Source organism: Aquila chrysaetos, chromosome 3 (assembly GCF_900496995.4).
Source record: "Aquila chrysaetos chrysaetos chromosome 3, bAquChr1.4, whole genome shotgun sequence".
Lineage (NCBI taxonomy): Eukaryota > Metazoa > Chordata > Aves > Accipitriformes > Accipitridae > Aquila > Aquila chrysaetos.
The window spans coordinates 20157710-20176852 of NC_044006.1; the positions used below are offsets into that span (position 1 = coordinate 20157710).

Consider the following 19143-nt stretch of genomic DNA (forward strand, 5'->3'; position numbering starts at 1 on the left):
CTGCAAGCACAGTGATTCTTGCTGCAATAAGCTACCAGGAGCTTTACCACCACAAATATCCTGAAACACACCATCCAGGTGCCATACATTAAAGAACCAGCATAACTTCCACCATCCTGGGCATATGGTTCTTCAAACATGTAAGAGACACTCGGGATGCATCTGCATTAGTGTGAAAGGTGAACCAGCAGTCCATACCAATACCAACTGACTTGAAGATTTTTCTATTTTATTGCTGGTTTTGTGTGGGTTTTTTTTTTTTGTTTGTTTTGGGTTTGGTTTTTTTTTTTTTAAACCAAGACACGTAAGAAAGAAGAAAATTCCACATGGAAGGAAGTGGCAAAAGACTTAGCCAAAAAAAGTATTCAGAAGGGCAAAAAATCTTGCAGCCCTTTATGAACTATCATGTGCTGCAGACAGGAAAATCTTTCAGTTAGTCCATTCCACATTATGAGTACCTTTAGTAAGCAGAGCAGCCGTATGCCACAATAGTGTGTTTCATTAGCTTAGCATAGCAGAGTATAGGATTTAAAGAGAAAAGACAGCAGCTGAAAATAACTGCATTAAATTAACATTAACCCACAAACCCAGAAGAGGCATATAATATTCAGGACTGCTACAAAAGCAGTAACTCAGAATATCTGTAGAAGATGAATAATCCTGCTCTGACTGGGATCATCTCAAATAGTGTTCCCCGGGTTGGGCAGGGGGACAGGGGGAAGAAAGGAAAGCATGGCCTAGTTAAAAGTATCAGTAGGTAGGAACACAAACTGTAAAATGATGTGGTTCCCAAAGGACTAACATTTTTTATGGTTTATACACACATTCCCACACATTCCTTCTCAAAAAGGACTTTGAAAATAAATCTAATTTTAAGAACTGTAAATGAAATAGACATGTGAGAATTTAAACACTTAAGACAGAAAAGACCAAAACCTCAGAGACTACAGCAAAAAAGGCAGCCAGGACTGAAGTGGACTAAAACACAGCCAGCAGTGACAGCTATAATTCCATTGGTGGGTGTATATTACAACAGTCCATGAGTCTTGATGCCACAAGGGCTTAGAAAAGAACAGTATGACCAAAAAAGGGTACTTAATAAATCTGTTAGAATGGAGAGACACATGACAAACTCTAGGGAGCATGCTCTCCTCAAATTGAAGAGGGAATTTATGCTAAGTGTGAGGAAGGGAACTAATTATTTAAAAAATTAAAAAGATGCTGAGTTACAGCACCTATTCCTTTAATCTATGAATAGGTACCAGAAGTAAGCAATGGTACTATTGGCCCAGAGGAATAACAAAAATCCCAAGTTCTTTCTCCCAGTTCCAGCTGGAAAAACCAGCCTGGTCAGGCCCTTGGCTAGCTGCAGGTCAAAAGGAAGAACTAAGCCACCAACTGAGGTCTGAGGAAAGCCATGGTAGAACTTACTACCAGACCAGCTCTAAGAAGACTTCATCAGACCTGGTGCCTCGTTGGCCACTGGCCATCTGAATTTACATGGCTCCTCCAATTGGAGACAAGTAATAAATTCTACCTAACAAGCAAGCCAGCATTTGGAAATAATTAACATCCTATTTTCCTTAACCATCATGTTCAGGGAAGTTTTTACTTCCCTTCTCCACCCCTGTAGAATTTAAAATATTTATAAAGAGACAAAAAATAATCTATGGACTTTACAGCTACAGCAAAACTAACCAGCATGGGTTCGTGCTTTAGGATGTTTTTAAGCTCCAAAGACTCCTATCAAACACATAAAATTAATCTGTAATCCATCCTTACTGGGCAGTAAAAAGTTTCTTTTTAGTTGAGCTCCCCAGTAAAGCAAGATTTTATAACACTTCATCTGTATTTGTCTACCATATGCACAGAACTATCCCATATGGACACATGGCACTTTCTTATGTTTTTGTTAAGCCTCTTTCGTTAGCAGGATTATGCCCAATTCTGCTCTTTCGTTGTATGATCAGCACAGGACTGCCTAAAAGTGAATAAAACATAGTGCTTCACTGAAAGTTTTTAATGTTTGAAGTAAGTGCTCCCAAATATTGTTATATAAACACTTTGATGAAAACATTAGAGCAGCCTGAATCTCACTTACAGAGAAGACCCCTTATAACTACTCCAACAGTGAGGCTTTGTGTACAGTAAAATCACACCCTACATGTTTCAGAGTAGACGTCAGGTAAGTTATGAGATGGCAATCTGGTTTTAGCACAAGTTTCGGCTTTCAGGCCTTTCATTTCATTTTTCCTTAGAAAAGTGAGAGATTCCTTTTCTCATAGATTTGTCTAACCAAGCAAAGCAAAGAGCTTACCTGTGGGCAGCAGGGCTAAGGCAAACCCATCTGAATCCCTGGTGCAGGTTTCCAGCTGTTTAGTAAGGCTCACACCAGAGTCTTTCCCTTTCACAAAACCTCTCTGAACTTTACATCTTTGGGACCTCTATTGCTCTGCTGACTTGGCTTGAATCAGCTGACAATTTAAAAGTTATTGTAGAGGGGAAAGGTGAAAAGAGACACAAATCCCATACATACAAGCAACAGAATCTGTTGCTGTTTCTAAGGGTACCAAGCTAAAAACTGGGGGGGGATAACCCAACCTTTGGAGTGGGAGCCCTTCTTGCTCTCCACATCAAATACAATATTTTGCCAAGAGAAACCCATCCTAAAGCTTTGGCTTACAAATGCTGGAAACAAGATTACACCTGAGGTTCTCCTTTACACACGATTTCAGTTAATACTTCCATTTCATTGTAGAAGATCTCCTTCCAGCCCCAGTGAAACATGACATTTTTGATCACCCTTATCATTACTGACCTTTTCAAATAAATATCTGAAGTTAAACAACTCTATAGCTGGTGCTGTTCACTCTTACATTTCCATCAGTTATTTGCATAGTCATTCCCACTCTGATTTAATCTTTCATGATTGTCTAAGTCTACATAGAAAATGAGAACAAGTAAATCAAACTAAGCACTTGGCAGGCACATATTGGTGAGATCACAGCAAGATCCTGGAATAGCACAGGCCCTCTCATATGGAAAAGGCTTGTGGAGTTCCCATGGAGTTCAAGTAACCATCATCTGACCCAATGAGCAATACTGAGACGGACACAGCCCTTCGTGGAAACCTGCTGTTAACTGGGTGAACACCCAGGGAGGTGACAAAATTGGCATCCAAAGCTTCGCAACAAATGTGTCACATTATGCGATCTAGCCATATTACTGCATTAATAAAACCAGCACAGACAAGAGCTTTTTAATCTAATCGCATGATGGAGCTCAGAGGTAAAAAGTCAGAAGTTGGCGGACAAAGTCCCCATTAAAAGGTAAACTTGAATACACAGAGAGGGTTTCATTTCTCTGATCTTCCGTTCTCTGACTAAAAAAATAAAAGGTTTTATGGCGTAGAAAAATAAGGTATTGTTTAGGAAAGGTGTACTTGGCCCAAGGAGAATGACAAAAGAATTACTTAAAATGTGTTTGTGATTCATCGTGGTTCAGTAACTTCTCATGAATACTAATGTGTTTGAGAGAGATAGAAAGGCTTGTGCAGGTGTGACAGAAATGATTAGTCAGTTATTAGTAAGCTGCTGGCTTCACTGGCAGCCACGCTGCTAAAGCTGTAAACTACGTAAAGGGCCTGCCAGTAACTCTCCACACACTGCTGATATTTAGAACTGCCAGAATAGTCAGGACAACAAATTATATCTGCAAACATTTATTTCTTTCTCCTCATTTTGCCTGCCTCCATGGTAAAATTAGTAGTTAAAGCAAAATGCTACATGCTTAAGTCAGCGTGGCTCCTCTTCAGGAGCAAGTATAAGGAAAGAATCTGTGTTAATCCAAAAGCCCCTACCTAGTCTAAACAGTAACTCACTACCTTTCCTCTCCAAGACCTTCTAAAAAGGTGCTTACTTCAGAAGAAGTGTATCTACATGGATCAGCACAGGCAGGCTGGTTTAAATTTAAACTTCCATCTTGGTTTAATGTAACTACTCCCTCCACCAGCAGCTTTACAGTGAGCAATAAAACTTTATTCTCTTTTAACACCCTGGAGAGCCGCTCATTTCCACAGGTCTTGCAACAACATTTAGAGAAAATTTTCAGATGTGCTGCCTATTACCCTGATACCCAGCATCCTTTTCTAACACAGAAGTCAGAACAGCATGAAGGACTGTTAATTTCATCCATTTTCAGCTTTCAAGAAAATACACTATGATCCCTTAACTACAAATGATGTTCAATCCTTAAAAAGGACCCTCCGATACATACTTAGGAAACAAAACCCAACACCCAAAATTTTCTAAGAGCAACAATACAATCCAAGCAATCGTGCTCCGACAATAGCAAGCCGACAGTGTGCTTACAGCACCGAGGAGCAGTCCGGCTTTGGCTCCATGCCTCACTACACACCCGAGATACCGAACTGCTGCAGCATAATGCTCATCCTTACTATGAGACAGACATTACAATTTTTGTAGCACAGTGGATTTCTGAAATTAATAGTAAATAATCCACTAGTGGCTTAATTTATTAGCTATATAAAATTCTCAGGGTCAAAGGTCAGTGAAATGAGAGGAAAACCATTATTAATCCAGCAGACTTCAGACTTTTGATAAAGAGCACAGCCATATGCCTGTGTCCTTTACCCAACCACAGTTCCCATTAAATTTGCAGAAATTCAGTTTCCATCTACAGTTTAATGACTAATTTCTTAACATTCACAACCATTAAAAAAATAAGCAAAGACCCTACTGCCCTACTGTGCTGTCATACTGCATGTTTGCACACATGCACACGTGTGCATGGATATAAAAGTCAAATATTTTGATTAAAAGAGTGCTTCCTGAATGCAAATTACAATCTCTTGTCTCCTAAATAGCAAAAATCTTCATAGGAAGACTTTCCAAGCTGTTTAGAAAGTAGCTATTGTCAGAAGCACAGCTGCATAAGATGGGTGCTTCCCACTCAGCTGATCTGACCCATGCATTTATTTTCCCCATCATTATTCATGCCTGTACTGCAAAAAAGAATATGGTTTGTATCTGTCTTGGTTTGTGCAGAATCAACAGGATTACATACAAAAAACCCAAACTTAAGCACATATTTAACTGTAATTTAATGGGAATAAGAATCCCTCCTGTCTTCACACACACCCACCCACCTTAAAAGACTCAGAATAATCTAGGATTGGCCTTAAAAGCTCAAGAGCTTCCTAGCTCAAGAGCTTCCTTACTCCCACTGCAGCCTTATGGTAGACAACCCGTAATGCTGTCTGCTGAGGACTCAGGCTCTGCAACAGCAGACAGAAAGGATGGGGAGAAAAAAAAAAAAAAAAAAAAAAAAAAAGGAGAAAGCCCAGAGTGACAGTTTTGAGAGAGCAGCCAGTTTGTATGGCTCCTGACCCACAGGACAACCTGAGTTGCAATAGGGCTTCATCATTCACCCCAGAAGATGCAAACATTGTTTATGAACATGTTATGGTCCTGCCCTGCCACCAGCTAGAGATTTTGTACCCGGTTGGACAATATATTATATAAAAATAAGCATGTATTAAAGCTCTGGAGGAGTGAAGTGTTACTGAGGAACGTTTACCTGATGAATGTGCCATTATATATCACTCTTCCATTCTTCAGAGTCAGTTATAAATTATACAACGGCCCAGCAATATTCAAACTCAATTTCCGTACCCCTGACAGATTAAGCTTGTGTGGCTGAGTCAGGGGGGAAAACCCAAAATACAAATTATGTATCACATAGATTTAAATTGCTAAACTAAAACACGAGGGATCACCAACCCCCTGTTCCAGGCTTATCTTGCAAAAAAGATGATGCCTAAATAAACTTGACAATACCCTCCCCTCCCCTCTTGGGGCTTTCTAATGCCTTCCCCTTGCTGCCTGCATTATTTCTCTTTTTTCCTCCTTCATTTAACCTTATTTACCATTGTCAAAAGTTTCAAGGAACGTGAACATTTTTTTCAGCCATATCTTTGCGATGCCAAGTTCTGCCTTTTGCTACCAGTCTTGGTATTCCGCTCCACCCTCCCCACTTCCTAAACTATACTCCATTCTTTCAAGAGCAGCATTTTCTGTTGATAGTGCCAGAGGCCAGGAAGGCTCCTAGCAGTACAGCTCCAACAAAGAGCCCGAAACTGAACAATCTCTTTTTTTTGTGAGAGGAGATAAGGAAGTCCAAGACATGGTTTTTAAAAGGAGAATTAAAAAAACCGCCGTGGGCATTGGCAGTTTTTAAATAAAAACACACAAATTTTCCCTTCCAAAGGGGCAGGTAGCATACAATGGCTTTCACCAGCAATGAGCACCTGCTCCTCCTACCTACATAAAAATGCTCTGCAGAAAAGAAGGAAAAGACATTACATTGTGGATCTCATATACCCACAGATGTAAATTAACACTCCAGTAATTCTACCCTGTTTCTGCAGAAGCAAATGGTGAGGGCAAACACTACAAATTCCTGCTGGTTCTCCCCAATACAGTCTTGCTCTTCTTTTGACAATTGTACAAGGCAAGCCATTGACAACTGCAGAAAGACGCTCTTTTTTGTCAGAAACAGTTTAAAAGAATTACTGCAGAAAGATGCATTATTTTATGCAAATGTGCCAGCAACCCCACCTCATCGTGTACAAGGGTAACGATGAGGAAACTGCTGCTCCTAAAACATAGTTGCTCTACTAACACAAAATCAGAGAAGGTCCTTCTCTTTTTAAGTACAATTATTCTGCTTTAGAAGCATACTAGCAAGAAAGAAGCAGACAACTTCTTCCCTTATGGTATCCAAATTGTTCTGCAAATAGCAAAAGCCTTTGCAATTATCACATGTATCGCGCTCAACTTTCACTGATCTCCTGAATTCCTCAATGGGACCAGAAGTAGCTGAAGACCAGTGTTAAACCTTAGAAAGGAAAACGTAACTCTGAATATTTTAACAGTCTGCATCAATTTCTCATACAATTCAAGGAAGGCGCCTTCCTTTCTTTGAACTCATTTTTTCATTCAACACTGTTAAGTGCTGAACTGTGAACCCACGGACTGATTCTCTGCACAGAGAGGTTACACACTGGTCACAACTGAAGAGTCAACATTTACGGCACTGCGTATCTGAGATAATTCTCTTTGTTCCTCTTCTAAAGGCCAAACTCTCTAGTGGTTTACCACCACTGGACTGAATGGTGTTATGTTAGCAGGAGGAACTGAGTTATGCCAGCAGTTCAGGATTGTTTGGTTAACATTTTTATTGGAAATACTATGGGAAATTATTACCAGCTTTCATTGTATGAGACCAAGAAAACCACCTGCACAGCTCTCTCCATTAAGCCAGAAAAAAGTTACAGATTTAGTTCTTATTTTGGAAAAATAAAAAAATTTAAAAAAAAAAACCCACACCTCAGATTTTTTCCAGTTCTAAGTGTATATATCCATATATGAAATCAGTATGAATACAAACCAGAAAATTATGGAGAATGCCAAGGATTAGTATTTTTCAACTAAATCATATTGCTACTTCGTGATTTTCATCTAAGGACAACCTTTAGTAACACACAGCAACTACTGCCCAAGAGAAGAGCTGTTGCCTGTAGAATTACTGGAACAATCAACTCTCTCTTAGTGAGGAAAACCAGAGCTGATGGTCCTTCCCTTCACGAAAACTAGATGTTTCCAGAGAGTCTCTCAGTACACTCCTGTAAGAGCTTGTGTCAGTGGTTCAGTAACACTTTAAAACCACCTTTGTTCACATCTGTTGACAAAGTGCCTTCTAAAAAAGCCCCCTTTTCTTTGACTTCGTGTTCATGAGGCTTTGTGCCAGCATCAGATTAGGAAATGAAAACAATCGCAGATATCTCAGACTGAATCTAACCACCTAATAGTTTTTTCTTTGCCTTCAGCATATACTAAAAGAGTTCCAGAATTTTTACCTATAGCTGATATGTAGATTTATTCAATACAAATACCGGACAGTCAGACCCAAACGGAGGTGCCCTGAGCTCCTCCCAGTGTTTGGTGGGAGCTCCTCTACTATCCGAGGAGCTCCTCTACCATTATTCAATAGATGAAGCAGTTCAATTCTGCCTGTGTCTGAAAAGAATTGATCATAGATGTTCTCTCCCCAGTTAGGCTGAATCAGCTCACCGAGGCCCTACAGCTACAGCAGTAACTTCATATTACAATCTCAAAAATGGTAGGAAAGAACACGAGTTCCTACTGCTGATGCACACCATCCATGCTGTCCCTAAGGAAGGCAACTCCCCAGCTTTTACTGAGAAAATAGCTTGCAAATATATCCCTTTATGTCTGCATTCTGACTACTACCTACCCTTGTATTTTTAAGTTAACATTGAGAAGATGCTCAAAACACCCTCCAAGTTTCCTAACTGCTTCAGGTTATCTTTATCAGTACAGAACACACCCATGCCTTGCTCCCACTTGTAACTTCACACAGAATGGGTAAAGATCAAGTATCCACGCTGACCATACCAGACATACCTGTCCCTTTCAGTAAATACTGTGGATTAAGAGATCTTGCTGCAGCTCTCACAAGCTAACAGTACTACAACTGATTACTCTTTTTCAGTGGTACTACTTTTGTCAAAACAATAAATCCAGATTATTTTTTTTTTAAAGATACTTTTCTTCCAAGGTTTCTCTTTAAGTAGTGCCTCTTGTCTCATTCAGTGTGCATATGAAATGGACATGGTCTACCATACTTAAAATACACAACTCTCTTTCCCTTTGGCTAATACTGATAATGCAGTTAATTACAAGCATAGCTGTAATTATACATGCATAACTAATGCCTGGGTATCTCAACACAGATGAGGTGGCTGGAAACAGACTGGGATGAAGCAGCTAGAAGATGCAGAAAATGTTTTATAAGCCCTTCTAACTGGGGTTATGCCTACTCATTCTTACCAGAATTTGCACTATGTGGTACACCTGAATTCTCCTCTCCTTCCTGTGGGACCACTGTTAGCGCTGAACATTGGAGAGCAGCTGTCCTGAGGACGCACTCACGTAGGACACCAGTCTCTACCTGACGCAAAGACTGAAAAGACATCCTTCCAGCACCAAACCAGTGACTTGCAATGTCTCTTCCATCACATTAAAACTACATAGCTGCACAATGTAATTCCATCACAATTAAATATCTCAGAAATGCAACCCGTAGCAGAACACGCTGGGCCTGCCCAGGTACTGTCTGAATTCAAGCACAGGACATCAGCGGTCTGAAAACTGCACTGACTCAGGCTTACCATTTCCAAATTAAATTAAAACTGCTGGTTTCCTAAATGACTCCAAGTTGCTTCCCTGAGAGGCTACTTCTCTCTTCAATCCATATCCACAGCTGGAGCCTCTTTGTTACAGAGGAGACAGCTACCAACAGGACATTCTCTAAAGGGGGCCCTCCACTCTGAATTTCAATAGATCAAGAGAGAAAAGCCTCAAGACAGGAAAGCAAGGGTTATTACCTTAGTCAAGCTTATGGGGACCAGTGAACACAGCAAGAACAATTAGACGGAAACAAAGGATCTGTGGGTTGACTTAGGCTTGATTTTCTAGTCTAGTTTGGTGGTTCTCTATTTACTGACTTAGGGGAGGGAAGCCTGACTGCTTTTTCCCTTGTGCCATCACTCCTTTAATTACAGAAAAGTAGCCCATAGGCCAGCACAGTTGCTTTTTCAACCTTCATATATTAATTACACAAAATTAATTCAAAGCTAAAAGCCTCACCATCTCTAGAGTGAGGTGAGTAATTTTACAAAATTTAAGCATTTTGGAACATAACAAAAAATCTTAAAACCTACTGTTTTAATTTGAATTCACACACCAGCACCGCTGAATTCTGGATGTTTTGATCCCTCTGGCATATGAGCCAGGAAATCAATTTAAAATTCCAGTGCAAATAGCCCTAGACCATTTTATTTATGTGTTTGGTTTAAAATAGAACTCAAATTCCTACTTGGATTTAAAATTATGTAGATTATTTTCTTCCCTTCTCCCTCTGCACACATCTCTCCTTTATCATAGTGTGTTTTCTGACTCATTCGCAGCTGCAGGGGATGAAGTCTTTGAAACCTCTACCTTCCAGAAAACCATCCCAACACAGCACAATGCTACCAACTCTTGTCACACTAACACACATGTACTCTTCCAACAAGCTAACTTCCTAAGGTAGCTGTAGCAAAAAATGGGCTAATTTTGGCAGGTCAAGAAACAAAAGCCCAGGTCACTGCATACTGGAAAAGTTTATGAAAGGTACTGTACATGATACATCCTAAGGCTAACCCAAGAAACACAGACTGAAATCACCAGCATTTTATACAGAGGGAAGAACAGAAGTTTCAATAGGTCAAGTCCAAATATGTCAGAGAAGAAAGTCAGGACAGAGAAAGGCTCAGAGATTATTTTTCTCTTTCCAAATTTTATACATTGCTTTCCACAATTGCACTTTTGTAAAAATTTCACTTTTGGCTACAAAATATGAAAATTAGTCTTTTCAAAGATCACGTCAACTGACCTAACTCTAACATTAGTTACAATTTTAAAAAAACAACCAGATATTTTTGTTCAAGGTGTGGGCCATTTTTCACGCCGTTTTCTGGAACTGGCACTAGCTGTCAAATCTTTAATTGCCTGCCACAGATATGGCTAAAATTGCATTAAGTGGTCCAAAGTGGAAAAAACCTTACATTTTCTTTCGGCTTCTAGGCTTTTGGTTTGGTTGGATCTTTTTTTCCCCCTTTACAATCTTCCCTGAGTAGTTCATTAACATCCACCACACCAAATGTTCTGTCTTTTGCTCTCCAATGGAAGTTCTCATTTGTTCAAATTTTGTGCCTTTTTTCCAGGAAAAGAAGATTAGGCACACAAGAAACTTGTATGCATATCTATAGGAGAAGAGATTATAGACCTACGTAAACTATAGCTCAGAATTAGACCCTGCATCTAGACCTGAATTTCCTGAGTTTGGTGAGCAGAAGAGATGTCAGAGTATGTGTGAAGAGGGACAGTGGGAGGTGGGGTGAAAAGGTTGATAGCAGGAATGTACTTGAACCACAGGGGGTAGAGTTTCAACAGATGAGTGCCTCCCTTGAAGGGAGGTGGGAAAAAAAGAAAACTTCGGAGGAAAAAAAAAAAAAAAAAAAAAAAAGACAAACACCAATACTCCAGCATTTTAAAAGCCTAGCGACCAACGGGTATACCAGATATCCTTTCCAGAATGCAAGGACCAGTACTTACATTTGGGGAAAAATTTTTTTTTTAGTTGGTTTGGCTCAGTGTTATTGAAAAAGTTTGTCCAAAATTCCATGTGCCAAGCCAACACTTACCAGGTTTCAATTTCCAGCTGAAGCCACAACTGTTGCTATGAAAACTAATGTGCAATTGTATTCCAGAAAGCAAAGCAATGGAAAAGACTATATTGGAATGTAACAAATACATGCATTGGCATTAAGAGTAAAAATTGTATTATACCAACCTGTGTTATAGACATTTTTCTTCTCTTATTATTAGAGAAGAAATGTCCAAATCAACATTATTGTCTGGCCAGAGGGTATTATGTGAATACTTATAAATTCCTCATCGCCCTACCTCAATAGATTAACATCTCTCTTAAAATATGAAGCATCAATTTAAAGAGTCACCCCCACCATGGTCACTCCTGCAAGATTCAACAAAGTATGCAGCAGATTGCCAGTCTAGACAGACAAAAACCTGAACCACTCACGTAAGGTTATCTTTGCCAAGACCCACACATCCCTTACGCTTCTGCTGGACTATAAAATACATGTACATTGGCTGAAGAGAAAGAAAAATAGACAAATAATATTTTCAATTTGGCTACAAATTCAAGCACCAGAATTCATGCATGCATTAAGAATATATGAATAGTTAGCTAAGACAGTTCCATATCTATGGAAGACAGTGTTAAAACAACCGCATTTTGTAGAAGTTTATTGAAATACTGGTTTTGCTAAACTCTTTCCATCATTCCAAAACATAGCAAAAAATTTTAACTACATTTGTTAAAAAATTAAAAATCATTCTCCTATTTTCACAACATTTATGCATCTCCTATTACTACATAAAAATCAAGTCAGCATCAGCAGAAACAGATAGAGGCTTCAAGTCAGCAAACAAATACACAAAGTATACTCTTTACCTACAGCATGTGCACGGTCACAGGAAAAGACAACTACATGCTTAATTTTATGGAAGTTTCTAACTGACCAAATTAGGTGCCCTGACTCTTCCCATTCTTGCTATCAAGCTGACAATGAGCTACAAGAAAAACACCTCTGAATAGTACCAGCCAGCTAGTCCCAGGAACTGTACATAAAATTGCAACTGAAGTAGGAAGGTTGACGTGCTGACAGCATTATTTGAGCCCCTTATCATACCCTGCATATCCCTCCTTTTGTCTAACTTCAAAATGTCCAAAGTGTTTGATCTACAGCTTGTCAGCTTCATACATTAAGGAAAAAAAAGGTCCACATGGAGCATTATGTCCACGTTCACGCACACTCTCTGACTTGCAAAAAGCTCTGGGAAATTAGATCATCTTCAAGCAAGCATCCTCTGTGGTATTAAAGAATGGGAGTTTAAAGACATCGCATCTCCAGAATCTGAAGTTCTCTTAGAAGCAGTGACCCATCCTCCCTTTCAGTTGAAGCAAGCTCAACAAGTAAAAAAGCTAGATTATCACATATGTATTCACGTAGCTGATAAAAAAATTACTCAGCCCCTGAAGACACAGTATTTCAGAGACAGTTTTACGCTTCATATGTCCCCCACAAATTAGGACTGTACAATAAACACTTTGAGCTAGAGACTCTGAAAGAACATAGGAGGTGATAATACACACTTCAGTCAACAGCTCTTCTTGCAAATCTTAAATAAAATTATTTAATTGAGTAATAATCTAAGGGATGCCTGGGAAAGAATTTAAGGACTGGACAAAGTTGGTGAAACCATGAGAGTCGGGATAAATAAATACATTAAAGACCAAAGAATAAGGTACCAAGATAGAGGTGGCAAACATGCATGAAGAAATTATGAGGAGAGTTTAACTTTGAGAAATAAAAACCAGAAGGAAAGCAGAAGCAAAAGACAAAACACACAACAGCTAGGGGACAGCTACTATTTTGTAATAGATCTGTTTGGGAACAATTCCTTTTCTTATAACCCCTCTCCACCCACCCCCCAGCCTCTTTACTGAAGATGATGTTTCACAAACACTTCAAATCAACCGAATTCAGTCTTGAAAGGGGAAATCTTTTCCCTCAGCATTGACTAGTAGTTCCCACTCCCTCCCTTGCGCTACTGCTAGCTCCTATGGAGTTTTGCAGCGTTATCTGACTATAAATGGAACACAGCAGAAGCATCAGTAAGTAGACTTATGTCCTCAAAGGCAGTAAGAATAGATCACTTATCACATTTGCATAACATCTCCAGGTAGTATATTCAGCTTTCTAAAGAACTGCAAAGGCTGCTCACTAGACATGTACCAAAGTGAGTTCATTCGTACATAAACACTTTTCTAAGGGGACCCCGACCAGCAGCGGCTTTGAGTCTTCTTCATAGTGCGATTTACTGCTGAACAGAGAAATAGCTTGTCCATCGCTTCCACTCTCTCACAACTAACTTCCCCCTCCCAGCAGACATTGAAAACAAGCCTACTACAGTCAAATCAAAGTCACAATGGAAACCCACCATTAGGAGAAATATATCAATGCATTTTCAAGTGTTTGCGAACAAGCACCATGTGAATCACTGTTCACCTTGCTCTTAAGTGCAAGCATGAGCTTTACAAACCAATCCGCTCAGCAGCTTGAGAAATTAGTAGCTTACTGATGGGTACCACCCATGTGGCACCAGCCACTTAGTGTCTGCCCATAACAGAAGTTTACCTCTGTCAGATCTGAAACGGACAGAAAAGGAAACACATTAGCTATCCCCCATCATAGACTTCTCATTAATATTCCTCTTAAATGTTAACAGTGATCAGAAGACTGAGGAAACTAGCAGAAAGGTTATGACATTATCCTTCAATCTCTCTTTTGTGTCTCGCAACACTTGCAGTAATGAAAGATCACACTGCAAAACCAAATCCTTGCAAATAGCTTGATGCAAAACTGCTGTTTGAAAGACAGCTTCACAGTTTTGTGATTAGTCTTCCATTCATCTCTGTAACACCATATGTATGCAGTTTATTTTATGTTAAGTGTCACATATATATTATCACCTCTTACGATCCATACTATCAAATGCCTGCCAACATACTGACTTCTGCCAATTGCTTTTAGTTTCTCTTTCTCTCCTTTTCCAGTGTTATATTTGGAGAGAGGGGAAAAAAAGAAAAGAAAAAAAAAAGTGACTGACTCAAGTAGAAGGAAAATTATCCGAAATCCTTTAAACAGTTGCTCTGTTAAATTGACACAAGTTTAACAACGTGTACTTGGCACATTCCTCTTGCCACGAATACAAGAACCTTTTTCAAAAAAACTCATTCAAAGCAGGGAAATCTTTTAAAGATACAGCACAGACCTGACTGAATGGTGGTTTGATGGGTGTTAAAAAGCCATTTCTAGGCACAAGTGTTCAAACCACAAAGACTTTATAACTGTAAAACCTCTTTTTGAAATCTCCTTTTTAATAGGATAATGACTGAACAGGGAGGCAAACCTGACCAACTCGTTCTCCCTCAAAGTTGTACCTTCAGGACAGTGCAGGGGGGAAAGTCTACTAGACCCAGGCATAACTATGCAGAGAAATAAACCAGAAGAAACAGCAGTACTTTTGCTTGCTCCAAGGGTGTATGATGTTTTCCAGTCTCCAGGGTTCCCAAAATCCCATCACCTTCTACAAACTTTTTTTTTTTTAATACAAGGACATACCACACATTCACACCACAGCATGACAAAGAGAGCTCCTAAACTTTAAAGAGATCATTTACTTTGAGGAAACTGAAAATCAAGTGATAGCAGAGTCACAACTCATGAGGAAAATTGTACTTGATGGCCTCACCTAAGTCCCAAGCAAATCCTTATCTGAGAATCACAGAATTAGAAATGTTGTGGTTGGCAACATATCCAAAAAAGCAGCTTGTCATTAGAACAGGAGGACACTGCATGCTAGTGTGCAGGTGCATTGGCAGAGATCTATGGAAACCTTTTCCTAGTTACAATTAAATCTATAGACATGAGCCTCTCACTCCATCACACACTGAACCCATCTAGAGTATCAAAGAAAGCCACGCATCTTATGTGTGAACATGGGTGCTCTGCTCCCTGTGTATCAACATGGAAAACATGAGATCATAGTTTCAACACCACTTTGTAGGCTGGACACTGCGAGAAAGCATGTCTATGAGCCCAAACCTTAAAATCAAAGAGACTTCTACTAGGTAGAAAAAACAAAGAACGGAAGGAAGGGTGGAGCAGCACGTTACTCTTGATCTGCAATTCGCTGCAGAACAGCATTGCTGTCAGGAAGTACAATGCACACAGCAGTGTTTCAGCAACAGTTACACCTTCATGTAGCATAATAAGCTTTTTTTTGTGAATACTGGGGTGAAGGGGCATAAAAAAAAAAGAAAGAAATCACTTCTTAGGACAATGTATGCAATATGCTGCACCTGAACAGTGAGGAAACAGAAGTACTTGCTTTTAAGAACACACATGGTCAGGTTACATAATAATGACTACTGAACTGCAGATACTTTCAGTGACCACAAAAGACTGCCACAGAATAAGTAGGTAAGAATTTTTCCTATCCCCTCATCAAAATCCATCTGAATTGTACACCTATTAAGTTTTTCCTGGCATCTAGAGAATGTAAGTAAAAATATCAAAACAGTAAGTATAGAAACCAGTTCTCTTCCCCCCCTCCCCATTCTTCATTAAAAAAAAAAAAAAAAAAAAAATCCTCAGACAATGACACTCCTAGCAAAGTTGCAAGCTACAGAGAAGTGTGTTGTACTGCACAGTGAGTTTCAAACAGATTACAAAAGGAGACAAAAGAAAGTCAACTACCCCTATGCAACCTCCCTGGCATGAAGAAACTGGGAATCAGGTGCACCTCTAGACCGGTCAAATCACACACTCAGATCCACAGACTGCACTGACAGTATCTTTCAATAATACCCATTTCACATCATGTTGATGTTTTAGCCACATTAATCTTTATTTTGTCTGACTGGTGAGTTTTTAAAAGTTGCTGCAGTGATTTTAGCAGCTTTATGACATGTGTGTTAATGGATATTTTCCTAGCAATACACAAGAGAGACTTTTACCAGCAAACTGTCACCACTGTTCTTCCTCCTCCTTATCTAGTTACTGGTCATCAGATTAGAGCCCTACCACCTACTTACACAGCTCCAAAAAAAAGAAAGGGGGGGGGGGGGGGAATCAGGGAAAGAAAACCTTCAAAGAAAGCAAACTTGCAGCTCAAACTGGAAGAACTTTATGAGAATTCAAATACATTTTTCTTTACTGTGTAATATCCTGCGTAAGTCACTCAATCAAGCAGGAATGACAGGGAAAGAATGGGACTAATGCGAACAATGAATGATCCATAAATGTCTACAAGATTATATAACTGAGGATGAGATGGCATGCATGCGTGTGTGCATTTGGGGGAAAGGAGGAGAAAAAGCTAAGGGGAAGAGGAGGAAACAACATCCTCAGTCACAGATACGGGACTCTGCACACTTACTCAATTTCCCCCTCTTCCCAAAAGATAAATATTTTAACCGGGGGCAATCAGGCAGCTGAGGGACAAAAGCAAAAGAAAATCCATTTGCTTACAAACATACTTCAAAACACCCCTTGCTGAAATTGCACTGTAACTGCTGTATCATGAAATACAGCTCACAGGCAACCATGTTTATACTAAGGCAATTAACACACAGTACGTTTCCTGCACTATTATTATCATTGGCCCTCATAATGCGTTTGTTGCACATTTTGAGCCTTGGCAGGTTAAGCGGTATTCTTACAAAGTTAACAACAAAACGTTGCTGATTTGAAATGTACTCACTGTTATTTTTCAGGAACTCCTATATTTACTTTACACCATTCTCGGGGGAGAGCTGGACAGTTGTATTAGCTCTGCAAGGAAAAGATACTCAAAATAAACTTTGTAAAGGCTTCGAGCCAAGGAACTTTAAAAACGTAACTTTTTGGACCCACTACCCACTTGCTTTACAAGGCTGCTCACCGTGGCTTTGCATAATCACCACCCACATTTCAGAGCAATCATTTCATCTGCAATTCATCAGCGGTCTGAACACTTGTACGAGCGCAAACTTAGGAAAAAGGCGCACACGCACTCCCACCCCACCAAAAGCTGTCGAAGGCCAGGCCGAGGGGGAGGCGGCCGGGTACCGAGAGCCTGGCTGCGTGCGGGGATGCACTTGCTTGGAAGTTGAGCTTTCTCCTCCCGAGTGACGCCCACGCCTCTGCGGACACTTGCTGTGGTCGGAGCCTCCGCCCCGGCCTGACCCCCCGCGTTAACCCGCACGCGGGACCTGCCCGAAGCCGGTGCCCCCCCACGCACCTCCCCCAAAAAACCTCCCACCCTCCCGCCACCGCCAAGCGACGCGCCGCTCCCGCCGGGTCAGGCGAGGCCCCCGCCACTACTCACCCCCCGCCCCGGCGCTCGGAGGTGCGCGGCCCCCGCCCGCCGCCCCTCACCAGCGGCCTCCGAGCATCAGGCGCAGCTGGAGGCGGGCAGGGCCGCCCGGTGCACGGGAGGGGGCTTGGGGGGGGGGACGACGGAGCGGGAAGGAGGCGGTGGCGGAGGAGGAGGCGCCGGCAAAGTCGCGCCGGGGAGAGCCGGGCGGCTGTGGAAGGAGCGGCCGCGGGCCGCCGGAGAGGGGAGGGTGGCGGGAGGAGCCGTTATGTGAGGCGAGGCGGGCCGGGCCGCCCCCCCACCGCCGTCCGCCGCCAGCAGCCGCCGGCCGGGGCCCCACCGCACTGACAAGCACGAGGCTGCGCTTCCTCTTCCCCACAGAAACGGCGGCCGCTCCCTCCGGCCGCCCCCCCCCCCCCCGCCCGGCACCTCCCCCTGTGGGGGACCGGCCGCAGGCAGGTGCGGGGCTCTGCCGGCCGCCTGCCCCCATCCCGTCCCTCCTCCCCGGCTGCCCTCCGCGTCTCCCCGCGCTCCCCTTCACCGCCCGGCCAGCCCCGCAGCCTGCCCCGAGGTTCGCCTACCTCCCAGGGCGGGCAGCACCGCCCCGCGGCGCAAAGCGGGGCCGGCGGAGCCGCTTGGCCGCCCACCGCCGCGGGAGCCGGGCTGCCGCTGCCACCTCGGTGCGGTGCGCTGCGCTGCCGCCGGCGCTATCCCATCCCGGGGCTCGCAGAGGCACTCGGTGGCTCCCCGCCGCCGCTCTCACTTCCTCTTCCTTCCTCCTGCTGGCCGGGCCGCGACCTGCAGCCCCGGACCGGCCGCCGCGGGGGGGGGTCCCGCGGCTCGGCAGCACCTGCGTGCGGGGGGGGGGGGGGGGGACGACCACGACGACGACGACAGCCGCCCACCCCGCCGCCTCTACCCGCTCCTGCTCCGCCCGGGAGCGTCTCTTCCCCTGGGCGGTGCGGCTGGCGTCCCTCGTCCTGCAGTTTCTAATGAGGGATTTGGGGGACTTCCTCCTTGCTTTTGGAATAACTGTTTTATTTTTTGCTGTCGCTTTTCTTCCCAGAGAGCTGCCGCCGCGGAGCAGCCTGACACAGCTGGCTCGCTGCGGCGCGCAGATAATTTCCCCTCCGAAGGGAGCGAGCAGCCGGCGGAACGCAGCCCAGCCCCGGGACGCTCCGTTCCGCGCCCCGGGTCGAGCCCGGCCGGGAGGCGGCGGCAGCGCCCGCGCTCCGCACCGGCCGTGCCGAGCTGCCGCCTCCGGGTACCGGGTACCGGCTGCCGCCCTGGCTGGCCTTTCGAGGCCCCTTCAACCCTAAAGAGATGAGTGCCTAAGTCGTGGCTTTCGCTCGCTGGAAAAGTAAAATATCAGATCTCTGCTTTTTTGTTCTCAGACTCCCTAAAAGAAAAGCAGTCAGTAAGCTTTTTTTTTCTTTTTTTTTAATGCCTTAAGTCACAGGTACCGTATGGACTACATAGGATATGTCAC

The 19143-nt window shown here is 42.6% G+C and overlaps 1 protein-coding gene across 2 annotated transcripts in view; it reads right to left on the bottom strand.

The window, feature by feature from the left end:
• Positions 1–18825, bottom strand: part of ELMO1 (engulfment and cell motility 1) — a 323193-nt gene extending 304368 nt beyond the window's left edge. The window contains exons 1-2 of one of the 2 annotated variants that reach the window (XM_030008954.2): positions 18236–18825; positions 17061–17131 (exon numbers count right to left, since the gene is read on the bottom strand). The gene's annotated coding sequence lies outside the window, so the exon portion shown is untranslated. Of the gene's footprint in view, positions 1–17060; positions 17132–17666; positions 18148–18235 lie in introns of those variants that run through there. The other variant, XM_030008955.2, reaches the window with a different exon arrangement.
• Between the last annotated feature and the right edge of the window lie 318 nt (positions 18826–19143).